General features: G+C 41.4%; 1 long non-coding RNA gene across 1 annotated transcript in view; it reads left to right on the forward strand.

Annotated features, from left to right (window-relative positions):
- Nucleotides 1-698: 698 nt before the first annotated feature.
- LOC117557185 overlaps nt 699-13,916 on the forward strand; it is a 140,584-nt gene continuing 127,366 nt past the window's right edge. The window contains exon 1 of the long non-coding RNA XR_004570670.1: nt 699-1,156. This is a non-coding gene — a long non-coding RNA (uncharacterized LOC117557185). The remainder of the gene's footprint in view (nt 1,157-13,916) is intronic.

Raw genomic sequence — 13,916 nt, forward strand, 5'->3', positions numbered from 1 at the left:
CAATACCATGTAGCTGTCACGTTTGAAGGGGACGAACCCGTGACATCTTCACGTCTCCCAGCATGGTAAATCGTCACATGTTCACGTCTTGCCGTGATACCGGGTTGCTTTTATAATGATTGATCATGAAAGTGTTCTCAAAGCTGGTAAAGGTGCAGCTAGTTTGAATGACTTTGTATACTGCAGGGTAGCTTGTGGATTTACTGCAGGTGGAACTAAAGTCTGATTCAACACTTGATTATATTTCACATCATTCACCCACATCTGTGAAGTAACTAAAGGTATTAAATACATGTAGTGGAGGAAAAGTACACCATTACATAAAAACAAACATTTCCAAAATTCGGATCAGTAAAGTACTTCTTATATGGTCTTTATCTTATACCTCTGTATTGGAGAAGTACAAAGTAGCATAACATGGAAATACTCAAGTTAATCAAAAAAATCTCAAAAATGTACTTAAGGGCAGTACTTGAGTAAATGTACTTAGTTACTTCCAGCAATATTAGCCTACTTTTCCGTTGATAACGCCCTTAGAGATAGAGATACCGAGAGTCAATGCGTGTTATAAAAAGATACGTTTGTCCTCACCATTATGATCTCCATTACAGCGCTGCTGCTGCTGATACTAATGAGCTCTGTGAGAGTTGTGCATGTTAGATGTGTCACATGAACTCCCATCCATCTGCCGTCAGCAGGCGGAGAGAGGACTACAGGCTGCGGGTATTTGCAGCCAGATCAAAACGCAGACAACACCACAGAGCGCGCGGGGGGGGGGAGGAGAACATTGTTATCCTGCTGCACGAGGACATCATCTCCAGCCTTCTCACCGGGGGAGTGCGAGTAGATATATATTCAATCGGAACGGGGATGTCTGTGAAACTTCATATATGCTTTTCCTCAAACTTAGAGCAGGGAGCGGATCGATCTGCCCGCCAGTAGCGCGCACAGAGTGGCGGAGAGCGGCGGAGCGGGGCGCGCATCGCTCCGTTTTTATTTACGCGCAAAGGGGAAAGAGTGATCAGACAATACCGGGACTCCTGGACGATGAGTGGAAATTACAATTGGAATTACTGTTGACATGAAAACTACAATGCATTGAGCATCTACTGCTTCTAATGGAGGGAGCAACATTTTGAACACGCCTGATAAGGAGGTAAGAAGTCGATAATCTGTACTGTGGATGTGCATGACGCGGTAACTTGGCTTCACATTTGGACTCATTGGCGTGTTCTATGCATAATATATGTTGCAGCAGCGCATCGGTGTTCCTCTAAGTGTCTGATTCCTTTCCCTTGTCTGTCGCCGTGCTGCCTGTAGCCTATGCCCTATTTAGCTGAAGTGGACACCGCGCAGTGTTCATCAAACTGAGTGCAATATCATCGCTGAGAATTTCAATTACCCCCCCTTCGTGCAGCATCCCAGGGCAATGATAGAATATCCTCCAGATACACTGCGCCCCTCCGATCCAACACATCCCTCAGCTGCATGCAGCCTAACTTATTGTGGCCAGCCAACTGATATACAGCGTGAGTGATCATTCAACATCATACATGTATTATCTCCAATATCAAGCAATAACAGATTTGAACTAGTCAAACTTAAGCACAGTAGTTGTATATGTGTATGGAGACTATTGAAATAACCATTCTGAATGGGAGAAATGTTGTGATTTAATGTGACATGTTGGTATCACAGCTTGGTATAATGTGTCAATACTTATATAAAGTCTCGGAGAGGGTGCATATATTTGCAGATGCAGACAGCATTACTCTGTAGCGGGCAGCTGATGGATTGTAACACCACATGGAACTTGTTCAGTGTCCCTGTGATGATCACATCCGCTGATTAAAAGCCAGCAGACTGCAGCAGGTGAAGCGCCCGGGGACAGTCTCCTGCCTGATCATATTTGCAGCCTGATTATAGTACAGTGTGCATATTTGGAATTCAGTCGCCTTTCCTGGCTTGGGGACTAAGTATTGTGCATGTGTGTGGCCTTTCATCAGACACTTAACAGTTCACGACCTTGACTTTGCCCATGCTTCATGTTCAGGATTGAATAAAGCATGACCCCTGTACGACCCTCTGAGTGGGGCCGCAGCCAGAGGGCGGCTGGCTGGAAGATGTTTATTGTGCTGTATGGATCGGGGGGGAGGATGAGGGTGTGCAGCAGGCGGTGTGGATTCAGGTGAAGTAACACGCCAAGTGAGGAAACCTCCGCCCCTAATCCCACTGTCCACTAAGGGATGACCTTTGCCTCACGCAGATTATAGCCACTCTCTAATTGGTTTACCATTAACCCTTCCAACATATATGTTGTTGTCATGCTAGAGGTGGCAGCAGTGTGTGTGTGTGTGTGTGTGTGTGTGTGTGTGTGTGTGTGTGTGTGTGTGTGTGTGTGTGTGTGTGTGTGTGTGTGTGTGTGTGTGTGTGTGTGTGTGTGTGTGTGTGTGTGTGTGTGGTGTGTGTGTGTGTGTGTGTGTGTGTGTGTGTGTGTGTGTGTGTGTGTGTGTGTGGGAAGGGGATGGGGGTATTAATCTACCTCGTCGCCCATCACTGAGTTCCAGGCTCCACAGTGAAACATGTGTCATGAGAGACCGGAGTAATTCAGTTTGAAATATTGCAGTATTGCAGTGTCATGTCAGTATGAGAAGCTGTAGGTGCACACATTTACTTCTATAGGTGCATACACAAAACGAGGAAATTAAAGTCAAAATTAAAACAAGCAAGAATCATTCATATAAAAGAACAAAATGACCATATTAACAAAATAAACTCGAAAAATACTTTCATATACATATAAATGTAGAATGATCGAGTGTCGAGTATCTTTTATTACTCAGGTTTATTCAGCAGTAAGTCAAGACATTACAGTAGGCAGGAACATAACAACGGGCGGGCGTACTCTGTAGTCAAGCAGTACTAGTTAGTAGTTATTTAATTTTAAATAACTGTAAAGAGTTTCGACAGATTAGTCGCGGCAGCATCCTGTAATAGTAAACAACAGTCAAACTGTGATATCAAATGTTCATTCAGTCGTACTGACTAACCAAAAGTGTCCTATGCATACAGGTTAACTTCACAGATTATGTTGATAAAGATGGGTAACCAATACCTTCAGTAGTGCTGTTACAAAATACAATTCAAGATGGAAGTTTTCTTTTCTAAACATTGCAGCAGTAAGTAGAGAGCAGTAGCAGCAGCAGCGTGCAGAGAGAAGTTTTTGCGACTATTGACAATTGACTGTTGTGCATGCGTAACATACACTATAACATCTTAATCGCTGGATTCTATCAAAGTACTTCATGGGTCCAAAGACAACCATCGCTGCGGAGGAGGTCGAGGACATTAAAAAGTCGCTCGACTTCCTGGCGGAGGACATTTCTGCTGTCAGGTTGCAGCAGAAAAATATTTTGGACCTTGTAAAAGAGGTTAAGGATCTGCGGATCCAGAATGCTGAGAAGGACAAGAGGATAACTTACCTGGAGAGCAGAGTGGAGGACCTTGAGTAATATACCAGGATGAACAATGTTATCGTTACCGGGCTCAACATAAAACCCCGGTCATACGCTCGTGATGTGGCCGTTAACAACAGGGGTGAGCCCGGGGAGCTTGATGTCAGCTCCACGGAGCAACAGGTGGCTGCTTTCCTCCAGTCCGAGGGGATCGAACTGGGCTGTGAGAACATCGAGGCATGCCACCCCCTGCCAAGGAGTAACGCTTGCAACAAACCGGCTATTCTCATCAGGTTTGTGAACAGGAAACACAAAACGGCCTTACTCAAACAAGGAAGGAAGCTGAAAGGATCAGATGTCTACATCAACGAGCATCTGACCAAGTACAACGGCGACATAGCCAGAAAGGCTCGCTTCATGAAAAAACAGAAGACAATTCAGAACACCTGGACAACAAACTGCAAAATATTTCTAAAGCTAAACGGAACACAGGAGGCCAAAGTACTGGTCATCAGAAACATGGAGGATCTGGATGAATACCAATAATCTTCATGTTCTGGACCACACATAAGGTAACAAGCACTTACACACAACCATGACTCACACTGAATGGAGGCAATCATCTTCAATAGGGGGAAATATTAATATGTCTCAGATGATCAAGGAACAAGACCAACTGTTGCTAAACACATTTGAATACACTGACTATAAAACAAAAGATCTGGATTATGAAATAGACCCAGACAATAATTTATTCTCTTCTATCATCAACAACTGCTGTTATTACACTGATCAACAGTACAACCAGAGCATATCATCAGAGGGCAAGCTATCTATTATTCACTTCAACAGCAGAAGCATGTATGCTAACTTTAACCTCATCAAGGAATATTTAAATCAGTTTCAACAAACATTTAGCATCATTGCCATATCTGAAACTTGGATCACGGAGGACAAAGGCATAGACTTTGAGCTGGAGGGCTATGGACTCAGATACATACATAGACAAAACAAGGGTGGAGGAGGTGTAGAATTATATGTCAACAGTGATTGATAATGTATTGGAATGTATCACGATTGAAATCTGCAATGAAAAAAGGAAAAATGTAATCATCAGTTGTATGTATAGAGCACCCGGCTCTAGTATTGAGATTTTCAAGGACTGGATGGAGGAAATATTCTCAAAAGTGATTCATAAAACAGTTTTCATTTGTGGTGACTTCAATATTGACCTTCTAAATCCAAATAATCACAGCATGACAGAATAATTTATCAACACAATGTACAGTATGAGTTTATATCCAAAAATGACTCGACCCAGCAGAATCACATCGCACTGTGCTACTCTCACAGATAATATATTCACAAATGACATAGAAAACAATACAGTAAGTGGACTCTTAATAAATGATATAAGTGACCACCTACCAGTATTTGCAGTTTATGACAGAAACTACAGTAATAACATGCCGGACAATGCTATTCAATACAGACGAGTTAGATCAGAGGAAGCAATGAACGCTTTAAAAAATGCTTTACTGGCACAAAGATGGGATGATTTATACAAAGAAAACAATATTGACAGTGCATATGATCAATTCCTGAGAATGTTTTTATCATTATATAATACATACTGCCCAATTGTCAAATACAGTAGAAAAATGAAATATGCAGAATGTCCATGGATCACAAGGGGTTTACAAAATGCCTGTAAAAAGACAAATTCATTGTATAGAGATTTCATGAGAAATAAAACAAAAGAGACAGAGATTAGATATAAAAAATATAAAAATAAATTAACAATTATAATAAGGACCTGCAAAAGTGAATACTATCGGAAAATACTAGACAAAAATAAAAACAACATTAAAGGAATACTGAATAGTATTATAAAAAATGGGTCTAGAAAAAGGAGTTATCCCACATACTTCATTGACAAGGATAAGGAAGAGGAAAATATGGATGTTGTATCCAACAGTTTCAATGATTTCTTTGTAAATGTTGGACCTGAATTAGCAGGTAAAATCCCTGATGGAGGAATATCAGAAAAAAAGCTGGAAAACTTAATAAAACGTAATCCTTTCTCAATGTTCCTCACAGCAGTGGACGAAAGGAAAGTAGTTGATATTGTAACGAAATGTAAAAACAAAACATCTACCGATTGTGATGACATTGACATGACTGTATTAAAAAAGGTTATAGATGTTATTTCAAAACCATTCACACACATATGTAACTTATCATTCCAAACTGGTGCATTTCCTAACTAAATGAAAATAGCAAAAGTCATACCTTTGTTCAAAGCTGGGAACAAACATCACTTCACAAACTATAGACCTGTCTCACTTCTACCACAATTCTCAACAATTCTTGAAAAGCTTTTCAATAACAGACAATTTCATAGAAAAACACAAACTTATCACCGAAAGTCAATACGGATTCAGAGCCAATAGATCAACATCGATGGCTTTAATAGACTCACTTGAATAAATGAATAGCTCAATTGACCAAAAGAAACATGCCATTGGAATATTCATTGACCTAAAAAAAGCATTTGACACAATTAATCGTGACATATTAATAAAGAAACTGGAACGTTATGGAATCAGGGGTGTAGTTTTGGAATGGGTAAGAAGTTATTTAACCAACAGGCAACAGTTTGTGAAGCTGGGAGAGTGTTGTTCTTCATATTTGGACATTACATGCGGTGTCCCCCAGGGGTCAGTATTGGGCCCGAAACTATTTATTATGCATATTAATGAAATATGCAATGTATCGACAGTACTCAAGTTTGTTTTGTTTGCTGATGACACTAATATATTTTGTTCTGGGGACAATGTACAGCTACTACTGGAAGAGATCACAGCTGAAATATGCAAACTAAAGTTATGGCTAAACAGTAATAAATTATCATTAAACTTGAATAAAACAACATTAATCATATTTGGAAATAGCAATACACTAGCATCCATTAAGATAGATGGGATTTACATTGAGAGTTAAAGAACATGAATTCCTTGGAATCACAATTGATGAGAAACTGAGCTGGAAACCACACATAAAACATATTCATTCCAAAGTCTTAAAAAGTATTGCAATATTAAACAAGGCAAAACAGATTCTTGATCAAAATTCCCTCTACATTCTTTACTGTTCATTGGTGTTACCTTATTTAAGTTACTGTGCAGAGGTTTGGGGCAGTAATTATAAAACTACAACACAATCCCTATTTATTCTACAAAAAAGAGCAATAAGACTTATTAAAAATGTCGGCTATAGGGATCATACAAACCCATTATTCTTAGAGCTAAAATGATTAAAACTGTCAGATCTTGTTGAATTCCAAATTGCACAAATCATGTTTAAGGCAACAAACGTTCAATGACCTGGGAATATTCAGATATTGTTCAATGAAAGACAAGGGAATTATTATTTACGTGGTTCATTTATATTCACTAATGTTAGGGTGCGCACAACAAAGAGACGTGTTTCTGTTTGTGGGGTGAAGATCTGGAACAATGTGAGTGAGGAGCTAAAGGGATGTCCAAACATCAAACTATTCAAAAAGAGGTATAAAGACACAATTCTCACAAGGTACAGGGAGGACACTGCTAAACCATAACTGTTTATATTCTTGTTTTGTGTTTGTATGAATTTGTATATGTACATATGTGTATATATATATATGTATATATATATATATATATAAATATATGGAGACCATTCTCCTAACTTGCCTGTATATATTATATGAATGATTATATAAATTATTCAAGGTTAAAGTATACATTGATATTGTATGTTAACATATATTAAGATGTAAAAAGAAAAGAAAAAAAGTAAGGGAGAAGGGGTCGGATTAAATAAGTGTAAACTTCTTCCGAGCCCTTTTCGGACGTGTAATGAGCTAAAGCTTTGTTGTTTATTGTTATCAGACAATGATACTACAGATTATTCAATTATTAATTCAATATTTCGTTTTGTTATTGCATTCATTTGTATAGTACTGTATCATGTCTGTGTTGCGACCTGGCTCAAAAGGCCACAACAAAAAGGAGACACAACATGTCAACGGGTAGGTAAAGGTGTTTATTTGCACAACACTGTTCAAGTCAACTCATGGTTCATACTCATCAGAGCCGGGTGCCTGCAGGAAAAAGCAGAGAGAGAACAGACAGGAGCAGAGAGGCTTTAACATAGCTGCAGAGCCCCAGACCCAGGTGCCCTGAGTTACTGCAATCAGTGCGATCAATGCAGCCAAGACAGGACAGCCACACCCTCTCCACTGATGAACCCACAGGGGCATCACAGCCTGTATCATCTTTTGTTTCATTTGTATTTTCTTTGGTCTTACACGCTCGAAAAAATAAAATAAACTAAACTAACTAACTAAGCAGTAATATCACAATTGTACATAACATTCACAATAAACAGAACTCAAAATGTAGCAGACTCAGATTGTTCATTTTCTCCCCCCCAAAGGCCATAGGTGTTTTTTTCTCATTCACCCCCAGAGGTCATTGTGAAACACCCAAAACACTCCTGTCTACAAGTCCAACCTAGTGGCCGGCTTACTGACACGGCCAGACCTGGTCTGAACACGTCCTGGTGTTGGTGTATGGGTCGTCACCTCACTTGGTTTCAGGGTTGCAGTCTCTGGTGTGTTGGCGCTTACAGGCTGGGAAATGGCCACAGCACTCTCTGCTGGTGTTAGTGGGATGTGCTGTGCAAGTCGGGAAGTTGGTTCTGCCCGGAGATGAAGTTGGTTCCGCCGCAGCACTGCACCTCCTTGTGTGTTAATGAGGTAAGACCTCAGAGTAACACACTCTTTTGAGACGATTGCTGGTGTCTTCCAGGACTTGGTGTAGACAGTGGCCCCGTCTCAGGTCGACTATTTTCATTTCCTCGCTCCTTGGTCTCGGTCTCATCGGAAGTTGATTTGTCTGCGCCATCTTGAGTACCGTCCCATGGCTCTTATTTCTGCCGGAGGATCGAGGAGCGAGGAGCGATCATGGAGGAGCGATAACCGAGGAACCACCAGACCATCCTCTGATGAAATCCTCAGACACTCGCCCCGCCCCCTTACTGTGTATCGCTCACTGATTGGACGATGCAGCGCATGCACTGATCTGATGCTTCTTGACATGAGAGCAGTTTCCCAGCAGAGTGAAGAAAACACATGAAACTCACGGGAGTCACTCCTCAGTTTATACCGTGTTTTGTTTCAATTCATGTATCATTTAGTTACAAATATGTGATATATCTGAACAACAAAGTGGGCAAAAATCATTTAATTCATTTTTTGGAAACATTTTCATGATCGCTTTTTTCGTTTTACATTTTCATTTATTGTCATTTCCATTCAGTCAGTCATTAAGTGCTATTAAAATGTTAATTTACTACATATCCAAACAAACAAAGTGTGCAATCCAATGAATGTTAATCTAACTGGGTTTTGATAGATAACATATCTCTTTTTCTTCTCTCAATTATTTTATTTCTATTGTGCACTCTAATCAATATTAATCAAATTCGTTTATACATTTTAAGAATGGCGTTTATCTTTTTTGAGAATGAGTTCTTATTTTTATTTCATGTATTTGGGTCTACAACAGATGATACAAATGTTAGTGTCAGTAAATGTGTACTAACAGAGGCGGGGGTGTGTGTGGAAATAACGGGGACAGAGCTGCTGTCAGACGATCAGCTGTGCAGCGTCATCACAAACGGACGTCGCTTCACGTGACGCTCCGGAGGAAAGAACGTCCCATTGCTCTTAAAACTCATTTCCCTGCTTCTCGTGGTTTCCTTGCGTCTCTCCATGCTTCCCTGGTGGGAGGGACTAGTCGCAGGGAAACGACGCAGGTGAGGGATGCAAGGAATCCATTTAACCAACCTGAGACGGGGCCAGTGTCTCCTGGCTGTAGAGCTGGTAGATGCCTGGCACCGTGTCGTCGGTTGTAATAAAAGGCTTGTTTTGCTTTCTCACTCGTGTCCTTTTGTTTGACAATCTGTCTGTTAGGCCAAGGGTTTTCAAAGTGTGGGAAGGTGAGCCTCCCCTCAGAGAACATAAGAACAGCCCTGCCCCCCCTCCCAATTATTATTGCTATTAGTTAGTGGGAATGCTGTTCACAGCATTCCCACTAACTAATAGCTTCCCTCCCGCATTGAACATCGCACAAACTCTGTTCAAACATCAAAACGTTCAGCTCGGTCGGGAATCGATGGCTATTACTTTTCTCATTTATAACTTTCATAATTCCAGAGATACATTCCATAATACATCACATTTTTAACATTGAAGTCAATGGAGGAAATCTTCAGACTTCAACAATCTTCATGCGACTTCAACTGCTAACTGCTCCTTCTTCAACTGCTAACTGTTCATTCACACTTTCACTCAGAAACCTCATTCCAACTTTAAAATGTTACAAATCTTTCTGACATTATTCGTGTAAAACAAATACATCTGATTCTTACTTTTAGAGATATTAACATTTGTTCAGACCTTGTTTTAGAGGTTTTCTTCACATTTTAACATTAACTAGAGTGCGTGATGTCACAGCTAGAGGGTAATAAATCTTGAAATGTGCCTTCATATATTTTTTTAAAACTGCCATAATTCCCAAACCCTACATTCCTGGGACATACTTTTTCATGATAAACGTAGGAAAACATCTCGTAGCTTGAAAAATGACAAATAATTAAGCAAAATAATTCAACAAAATGCCTCTTGAGGGCATGAAGTGACAAAAACGTTCAACATTCATCCATTGAAGCCCATCGTAAATTCAGGCAGATATTTCCTCACGGTAGCAGCCGCACACCTTTAGTTAAACTGCCAAAAAGGCCACATTATTAACTCGAAACTACACAAAAATTACACTTCAGATACTCAACTTCCTTGACATGCTTCACGTTTTGAAATTTCATAGATATCTGTTACGGTTCTTCCACAAAACGTTCACATGTAAGCAGGGGTGGCCCCAGGGGGGAGCCAGGATTGCCAAAGCACCCCCAAGAAATATGTTTTTTTTTCTGAAAATTATTATTATTATTATTTTTATTCAATTAGAAACATTATTGATTACATCAATGCAAATGTGAAACAAACACATTTTTGACCAAAAACATAAAGCCAACACAGGTGATATGATTAGGCCAATGGCCAGCACCCATTCGATTTTTTGACCTACCCATAGGCTAAATTACTTTGACACTTGAGTGACTTCCTGTTAGCTAGAGCACCACATTATTTGCTAACAGCAAAGTGAAAGATGGATCGTTTTTTAGTCCTTAAACGTCCACGTTTGGACACTCAATCAAAACCACCTGAAAGCGAGAGGGATTCTGCACATAATCAGTGTTGCCAACTTAGCGATTTTCTCGTTAAATTTGGCGGCTTTCCAAACCCTCCGGCTACTTATTTGTGTCAAAAGCGACTAACGACTGATCTAACGATTTATAATGGTGTTATTAGGGACTTTTCTGGTGTTTGGAGACTCACGTATTGTTCTGCAGTTAACGAGCCGCGGGTGCTGCCGTGAGCCCCGCCTCCCTCCCATAGTACTCAGAGGCGCTCAGACTGACAGTTGCCTGGCCGCAGCTGAGCTGCTGCTGCAGTCAGAGCAGAGAGGAGACAACCAGTAGCGTGGCGTGGGGAAAAAATTAGGGGATGCCAATAATACGTCCTTTCTTTTGGGTCGGGGGTGTGGTGGTCAATGTAATAACGTAACCAGATGAGTGATTACAGCACCCGGTATCATTTTACACACATTTGTATCAGATGCAGGACTTACACACGCCTGTTATCTAACCGACAGGTCCGCACGCACTCTCCAGCCGAAACTCTAATAAGCATTCATTCACAAACTAAATCAGGAGACCTTTAACGTTTTACGTCTGATTCGCTCCTTTTTTCCTCGCTGTACACAGCTCCAGTTTGGGCATTGGCCTGTCATCAGATTGTATTTGTTGTTGCTGCTGTAGCGGAAGTTTAATACAATTATTTTTGATGAAATACTCCAAACCTCCACCCTCCATAATTGCACTTGCTTCAGATGCTTGCTACTTTCTAACGGCGGTGAGAGTGGTGTAGTGACGCTATCTATCTTCTATCGATTAGATTTATGATTCGAAAATTATAAAAGTAGGGTAGACATGTGGATATTATCCGGCTGAACACAACGTGCATTTATCTAACAGGTTCGTTTTCCACTGACCTTATTTCGAGCTATTCCAAAATCCTATGGAGAGATCCCATTGCTTTTTTGTCGAGGGAAACCGAGCGCAGCTTACTTCCGGATTTTAGGACGCGTCACTGCAACACTAAGTTGATGCGATTTGATTGGATTGTGAGGCAAGGGAAGCCAGCCGCCTCTGGCTTCCCTTGGCATGGCCCTGACTAATCACAGGTTGGCAGGGGCATCACGCGAGCCTCATCTGATTGGTCAATCCCTCAATTGTTTTTCACCAAAGGAAGCCAGATTCGGCTGGCCTCCTCTCGCAACAGTGAGTGCAATCTACTGTTTCACCATAACATCTAGAGGGGCGCTGTTTGTTTCACTCTTTGTAAAATACTCAATGAGAATGGGGGAGAGACGGGCCGGCAGCAACACACAGCAAAGGAGAATTATCGAAACAAAACAAAGTGTTTTTATTTATTTATTTAAATTATAACTACAATCCGAAAAAACAGGGGAAGCCTGGCTTCCCTTGGCCTCCAAGAAAACGCCACAGGAGACAACCACACTCCCCCGCGTCGAGACTGCAAATGAATTACGCATGCGCCAACTGCCAAGCCGTCCTGGTTTTGAGCGGGATTTAAATGTAAAATGTAAATGTTTCTTCACTCACTTTCACACTATAATAAATAACTGCCTTTGCTTTGACTCACACAGCCTCAGTCACTCAATCACCTCGTCCACTGTGTGTGTGCCTCTCTGTGACAAGCTACACATCTCTGTGACAAGCTAAACATCATGATGCTTTCCTGGAGAAGTCCAGAATTTGATCCTTGAAGGGTTGGGAACGTTTTTTGTACTCCCCTCTACCATGCTCTCTCCTACAGCCGCCATTACATGATATGCAAATTAGACGATGACGTCATTTAGCGACTTCTGGCGACTTTCCGGACAGCCAATAGCTACTTTCCTTACTATGGAGTTGGCAACACTGCACATAATAGCGTCGTGAGTAGCTTCTCTGGTCTCTGTGTTTCATTCAAGCTCTGCTCTGTGTGTGTGTGTGTGTGGTGTGTGGTGTGTGTGTGTGTGTGTGTGTGTGTGTGTGTGTGTGGTGTGTGTGTGTGTGTGTGTGTGTGTGTGTGTGTGTGTGTGTGTGTGTGTGTGTGTGTGTGTGTGTGTGTGTGTGTGTGTGTGTGTGTGTGTGTGTGTGGCACGATCCATTTTGTGTGTGTGCGCGAGCGAGAGAGAGCTCGCCTCTACCGGAGATCGTTGTGGTTAGCATCTGGTGCTAGCTAGCCAAGCTAACGGATATAAGGAGGAGCTTTTTCAAAAACAAGGTGGAGGGAGAACTCTCTCCTCCCATACGGATAGTCTCAGATTACCTCAGCTCAGGTGAAGTAAAGGGCTCTCAGTGTTTAGACAGTTAACTTTAGTCTAGTTATCTCAGTGGGTCTCAAACGGTTTGTTTTAAAAGGGGTGTGATTTAAAAAATATCTATAAAGAAATAGAAAATCTGTTTACAGTTCTGTGTCATATGGGTGTTGAGAGATGTATCCATAGATCTCTTCACGTTGCTCTCAAAGTGCACCAGATTGATGCTTTTAACTTCAATATTTAAAAAAAAATCTTCCCGGGGGAAACATGCCCCCGGACGCCACTAGAGGAGGTGAGGACCCCCCTAGAGGAGGTGAGGTCCACCCCCCACTTGTAAAAATAGCACTTTACCCCTGCTTACACCTATATGCCGTGAGCTGATTATCGAGCCTTCATTGTAACAGTCGCGGGTACACTGTGTGTGCGTGTGGGGAGTGTTGCAGTAGAAAATTCAACTGTAGCGCTGGTGCATTAATGGGAAACCCTTAATGTTTGAGCACCCTCTATGAAACGTCAAGCTACCCCACAGCACCCCTAGAGAAAATCTCTGGCGCCGCCACTGCATGTAAGAGGTTTATCTCTCATTCAGAACAATGGAAACCTGTGATCTCTGCACACCTCGTTAGCTCAAATATAAACACCTGTGTCATGGAACACGATGATGTCATCACTCCAACTGACATGCTCAGAGCAGCAGACTTCAGATAGCAGTGGGCTAACAGTCCAGCAGTGAAGACATCTTCGGGACAGTTTTGAGATTTCTTCAAATGCCGTTGCCATGGCAACACAATGCTCGCCTTGAAACACGGTTTTCTCATAGCTTCAGTGAAAATACTCCAAACAGCCCAGAACTTCACAGGTTTGATAACGATGCAGCCATCGATGCATCTAAGCATAGTAT

The sequence above is a fragment of the Gymnodraco acuticeps genome, unplaced genomic scaffold, assembly GCF_902827175.1.
Source record: "Gymnodraco acuticeps unplaced genomic scaffold, fGymAcu1.1, whole genome shotgun sequence".
NCBI lineage: Eukaryota > Metazoa > Chordata > Actinopteri > Perciformes > Bathydraconidae > Gymnodraco > Gymnodraco acuticeps.